This window comes from Procambarus clarkii, chromosome 21, assembly GCF_040958095.1.
Source record: "Procambarus clarkii isolate CNS0578487 chromosome 21, FALCON_Pclarkii_2.0, whole genome shotgun sequence".
Taxonomy (NCBI): domain Eukaryota; kingdom Metazoa; phylum Arthropoda; class Malacostraca; order Decapoda; family Cambaridae; genus Procambarus; species Procambarus clarkii.
Window position 1 is genome coordinate 28,768,565 of NC_091170.1, and position 6,617 is coordinate 28,775,181.

The window sequence follows — 6,617 nt, forward strand, 5'->3', positions numbered from 1 at the left end:
CTTTTCTAAACGACTACGACGAACTTACCAATTTTCAGCAACATCTGCCTGGGGAACGCAACGTCAGGTAACATTTACAACTGTAAAAATACAGTTGGTGATGGTAACAAGAGAGTATGATAATACAAATGAGTGGCATAAGCCCAGTGTTTCGTGATGAAGTTGACACACAAACTGGGAATGAACTTCAACTTTAATATAACAATGAAATGCAAGGTGCTTAACCCAGCAAGAAATGAAAGCAAGCTAGAAGATTCACAGCCCTATGGCACATCTCATTCCTTCTTGACAGCACGGATTGCAAGCACCCATCATGAACATGCATCTCAATCCTAAAAAAAATTCAATCTCCCCTCCCCTGTCCTCCCTAGTCTATTTCCCCTCTCTTCCCCTCCTTTCCCGCATCTTTTATCGGAACTTTGGACAGAATGGAGAACTGTGCGAGAATGCTCTTTCTTACGTCCCTTTCTGATTGGACTGGTCAAAACATCGGAGCCTTCAACACCGGCTAGATATTGGTGGACGTGCTGTTAACTATTTAGCTAATATTCGTAAAGCTTCTCCACCTGACGCTCAGCCATCAACAGCCTCATGGTGGTAATTCTCATCATTCCATCAATGATCACCACATAGTCTGACTCGAATCTGGACGGTGTTCGCTCAACACGAAGATCCTCGTGAGATGAAGCTACCAGACCATGTGAAGGCTCTGGCACACAGCTGTCCCCTGACTCATATTGTTTCTAATATTATTGTTACTTATAATTATGACTATTTGATTCCTAATGGGTGCAAATAATAAGCTCAACAAATGAATGAGTTTCAGATGAGCCGTTGTAGGATAGCAGGTCTTAACATACAGTTTTACTAGGAACAACAGTTACAGTCCTAATGAACTATAACCTTATTTAAAAGGGAGAGAGAGAGAGAGAGAGAGAGAGAGAGAGAGAGAGAGAGAGAGAGAGAGAGAGAGAGAGAGAGTAGTATATCCAAACTGTAAATGCAAACATGTCCCTCTACTTCCTTCCATCCTCTTTTATCCCCCTCCCTACCCTCTCTCTCTCTCTCTCTCTCTCTCTCTCTCTCTCTCTCTCTCTCTCTCTCTCTCTCTCTCTCTCTCTGTCTCTCTCTCTCTCTCTCTCTCTCTCTCTCTCTCTCTCTCTCTCTCTCTCTCTCTCTCTCTCTCTCTCTCTCTCTCTCTCTCTCTCTCCCCATCCCATTCCTGTTCTCTCGCTCTAATGTTTACAACCATACCATATCTCCCAGTAACATCTCTCCCATGTATATTCCCGAAGTTATACCCCGAATTCTCCCATTATCTAGGAATATACTGCCTGAATGCAATCTATATCTTCTCCACATCTTGCAAATTTCTTCGCGTTCTATTCTGTCCCCTCCTGCTCTATTCGGTTCAATTTGCTTCCTTTCTGCTCTATTCTTTTTTATTTTGTTCCTTTCCCTTTCATTCTGTTTTACTGGGCATCGTTGCTTTTGTATGGTATGCAGAAAATGTTATTTTTCGTTGATAAAGCATTCCGTTCCATGCTGTTCCTTTATAATATAATGTTATTTACTATTCCCAACCCCCCTCAAATGTTCTATTGCAGCTGGTTACAATGTTTACTATTCCATTTTATTGCGGTCTAGTGTCTTGAGTTTTCTTCCCTTTCGATGTGATTATTGCATTTTACACGTCAATGAAGCACCCCGTTCCACTCTATTCCTTTCAGTTTCACTCTGCTTCATGTGTTCCATCCGACACCTCTGTCTCCGTGATTTTTTGTGTTCTATATTTCTATTTACAGTTTACCTCTATTAGATTTATGTCTAATTTGACTAACTCTTATCTAATATTGAACGACCCAATGTTGTTTCCTGTTCTAAAATGGTATCTTGAGCTTTTCATTATTCCAAATTGGTTCCCCAAGGAATTTTGTATTTCAGAGTGGTAACCATTGACATTCTCTGTTATGGAAAGAACCCGCCTTTCCCAGCGTTTTTTCTGTTCAAGAATGGTACTTCCTAGTCATTCCCTATTCCATGATGGTACTCCTATCTTATATTTTTTAACAAATGGTTTCCCCCCCCCCCCCCCCTCGAGTCGTCCTCTATTCCAGAATGGTACTCATAGTCCTTTGTTTTAAAAAATGGTTACCAGGCCCGACTCTGTTTCAAAATAGCACCTCTCAAGTCCGTCTCTGTTTCAGAATGGTAATGGGCAAGTTGTCAATATTCAGGATCCATTTTTCGGATGTTCTGATTATTAATAGTTTTGCCTTTCAACACATTGGAGACTTCATAAGTGTTGAAAATCTCTTACTGCATTCATGAATAGTGTAGCCAGGAAGGTTGCTAGGAAGGTTGCCAGGAAGGTTGCCATGAATGTTTGCTAGGAAAATTGCCAGGAATGTTGCTAGGAGATTGACAGGAAGATTGCCAGGAGAGTTGCCAGGAAGGTTGCCAGGATGGTTGCCATGAAGGTTGACAGGAAGGTTGACAGGAAGGTTGACAGGAAGGTTGACAGGAAGGTTGCCAGGATCGTTGCTAGTAAGGTTGCTAGGAAGGTTGCCAGGAAGCCTGGCAGAACCTGTCCAGAACAGAAAATGTTGTCAGTGGTACCAACTTCTCCGCACTGTTCCTCAGAGTCGCAGTAAAGCCAGTTGTGCCGGCCAGGAAGGAAACGTTCCCCATTAGCAATCGTGACGAAGAAATATGTCTCTCTATGACTTCTATTGTTAGCAAGGAAGCCGATAATGCTACTTAAGCAAGTACACTTTTTAGTTGTTTCATTAAATGGTGTACACAACGAGTGGTGAATCCTGCTTCTCGGGGTATATACATTTGCAGACAATCAGTGATTCTTAATGTATATACATTAAGAGTTTACCTCAGGTTCAGAACAAAAATATACTTTCTGGTTGTTCAGTAAACCATCAAGGCGACGTAGATAATCTCTTCAAGGGTTTTCAAGCTTTAAGCTCAACCTTCAAATCAATAATAAATAATCACTTCTCTCAGCCAATTGTAAATGATTTTTTAATCCATTACTTTGCATATGTATATTAAAAAATGCAGATTATATGTCAACATAAATCATGGGCTTCCGATTCGCTTAATTCCATAATAATTACTTTTTTTTTAATTTTCAAACGCAAAGCAAATTAAAAGCATATTTAGTAGTTTAGCATCAGAGAATATAGCTCTTTATTTATGTATGATTTCGCAAATGTATATTCATATATCATATTTTATCATGGGATAAAAAAAAACGCCAAATTAATAATTACTTCAAATTCTGCTAGGTCGAGCCAGCCTTCCCCACCTCCTCCTCATCCTCCCCTATTCCCTGAAAAATTAGTGGGTATATTGCAATTATTTCTGTAATAGGGTCATTTTTACTTTTGTGAATGCCATTTCTAGGCATTAATTATATTTGTAATGTTTCTGGGGGAACGCTTGAGAATAACAATATATGTTTGTAACAATGTGGATCTTAACTACACTTTGATGATACACATTTTTAAAAGAGGTATCTTTTGGCCTTGAAATTTATTATTATTTTTTGTCATTGGTTTGGCTTCTGATATATATTTGATTGAAGTGACTGTGAGTTTTTGCCCTTATTTATAATTATAGGAGTGGTGAAATCGTTCTGCTTTTTCAAAGGGAATTTTGGAACTTATAATCACTTGAAGTATCTCTAGTTTGGTACTTTATTATTGAATGGCAGAGATGTAGTGAAGCCACATTTGTTCTTGAGTGAAACTACATTTGTTCTTGATTTAAGCCAAACCTGTTCTTGAGAGAGGAAGCCTCAGTAAAACCACATCTAGTATGAGAGAGAGAATTCCTAGAGAGAACAGAATTGGAAAAGGAAACAAATTCTTGTTAATGATGGATTTCATAGCCGCCAAGTGCAAGGAACATGAGTCTGATATCACGCCACCAACAATAATTCGAAATGTGCAAATCTGGCCAAAGGTTCAAAAAGAGATTATGAAGAGGAGAAGGAGTTCGTTGAAAGACTTTAGAACAGAAGAAAACAGCAACACTTATAAGAGGAAAACGGACGAGTATGTGAGAGTTAGAGGAGATGCACAGAAGCAACATGAAAATGACATTGCAATCAAGGCAAAGGACCAACCCAAACTAGTGCACACCCACATTAGGCGATAATTGACTGTCAACCCAGCAAGTAAACATACTAGAGAAAAGAGAGAGCGGGAAACATAAAATAGCAAAAATATAGATGAAGTATCAAACGTAAGATTTCTGGAAGTATTTATAAAAAAAGAACTCCCAATAAAACTGGTATATATATATATATATATATATATATATATATATATATATATATATATATATATATATATATATATATATATATATATATATATATGTCGTACCTAGTAGCCAGAACGTACTTTTTGGCCTACTATGCAAGGCCAAATTTGCCTAATAAGCCAAGTTTTCCTGAATTAATATATTTTCTCTAATTTTTTTCTTAAGAAATGATAAAGCAACCCCATTTCATTATGTATGAGGTCAATTTTTTTTTATTGGAGTTAAAATTAACGTAGATATATGACCGAACCTAACCAACTCTACCTAACCTAACTTAACCTATCTCTATAGGTTAGGTTAGGTAGCCGAAAAAGTTAGGTTAGGTTAGGTTAGATAGGTTAGGTAGTCGAAAAACAATTAATTCATGAAAACTTGGCTTATTAGGCAAATTTGGCCTTGCATAGTAGGCTGAGAAGTGCGTTCTGGCTATTAGGTACGACATATATATATAAATTGATTACAATGGCTCTCAACAAACAGAGTGTTGAACGGAGTGATTAATATCTTGTACCATTACTTGGAAAGTTCGACTCTACGTATAGGATTCTAATCATTGTAATCTTTTGAATAGCCGACAGTATTGGATTTTACAGCTCATGAATAGTGTTCCAGTCTCGAGGGCATGCAGCCAGTCAGAATGCCAACCACAACAGTTAGCTTTGATTCCCAGTAACCAATATATGTATATTGAAACTAGGAAGACGTTTAACGATATATTAAATATATTATATATATTTAATATATAGATAAATATATATATTTAATATATATATATATATATATATATATATATATATATATATATATATATATATATATATATATATATATATATATATATATATATAGGAAATTACAGACATAAGAAAAATATATGATTTATGCCCTTTCGGAGCAACAGGTGTGTGAGTTATGTGTTTAAATTAAATGTTTCACTTGAGTTATTTTGTGTGTCGAGGAAGGATTTATTGCCTTATAGGCAGCACTGGTTGCAGTCTGAGGCAGTGCGAGAGAAGATGGACTACCCGTGCCTCCCTTGTCTAGTGTCTTGGGGGATCTGATTGGCTACACGTGCTCTGGTTTATCTGATTGTCTGCACGTGGCTTGGTTGATCTGATCGGCTGCACGTGGTTCGGTTGATCTGATCACCTGCACGGGTCCTGGTTGATCTGATCTCCTGCTCATATCTTGGTTGATCTGATCGCCTGAACAGTCATTTACATCCCATTTCGGACCGCCAGCCCTTTGTTTCCCAGTTCTTTTTTGGAGAGGATAATTCCTAGAGTGAGTTTGTGGGTGGGGGAGGGGAGGCTCACACAGATACACACATTTATAAAATACACACGTATTTTATGCATGTGTGTATTTAAAGTTCTATATTTTATCTCTATTAAATACATAACTTATGTAACTTTATAGTACTTGATATATATATATATATATATATATATATATATATATATATATATATATATATATATATATATATATATATATATATATATATATATATATATATACACCTCCGTGGTCTTCCTCCAGACCACAGAGGAAGAATTGAAACAGGAATTCCCTTAAGTACTTTCGTACATTAATATATCAGAAGGAAATGTATTAATATACGAAAGTACTTAAAGAAATTCCTGTTTCAATTCTTCCTCCGTGGTCTGACACTGTCATATTTTTCATCAAGTGTTAATTTTCGTGATTTACACACATATACACATCTATACGGTAGCGTGGCCGAGCGGTCTAAGGCGCTGGTTTAAGGCACCAGTCTCTTCGGAGGCGTGGGTTCGAATCCCACCGCTGCCAGGAATTTTACAGGGGCCGGTGGCTGACTGGACAGCACGCTGGACGCGTGATCCTGTGATCCCGGGTTCGATTCCCGGCGCCGACGAGAAACAATGGGCAGAGTTTCTTTCACCCTGATGCTCCTGTTATCTAGCAGTAAATAGGTACCTGGGAGTTAGTCAGCTGTCACGGGCTGCTCCCTGGGGTGTGTATGTGTGTGTGGTTGGGGTGAAAAATAGTAGTTATCAACAGTTGATTGACAGTTGAGAGGCAGGCCGAAAGAGCAGAGCTTAACCCCCGCAAGCACAACTAGGTGAAATATATATATATATATATATATATATATATATATATATATATATATATATATATATATATATATATATATATATATATATATATATATATATATATATATATATATATACATTATTTTATTCATGGTTTGGTGCAAAGAGCGTGTTTGACCTGACAAAGAA

The 6,617-nt window shown here is 37.4% G+C and overlaps 1 non-coding gene across 1 annotated transcript; it reads left to right on the top strand.

The window, feature by feature from the left end:
• The first annotated feature begins 6,077 nt into the window (after positions 1-6,077).
• TRNAL-AAG (transfer RNA leucine (anticodon AAG)) lies at positions 6,078-6,159 on the top strand. The gene has a single exon. It is a non-coding gene; the product is annotated as a tRNA-Leu (tRNA).
• Positions 6,160-6,617: the final 458 nt, after the last annotated feature.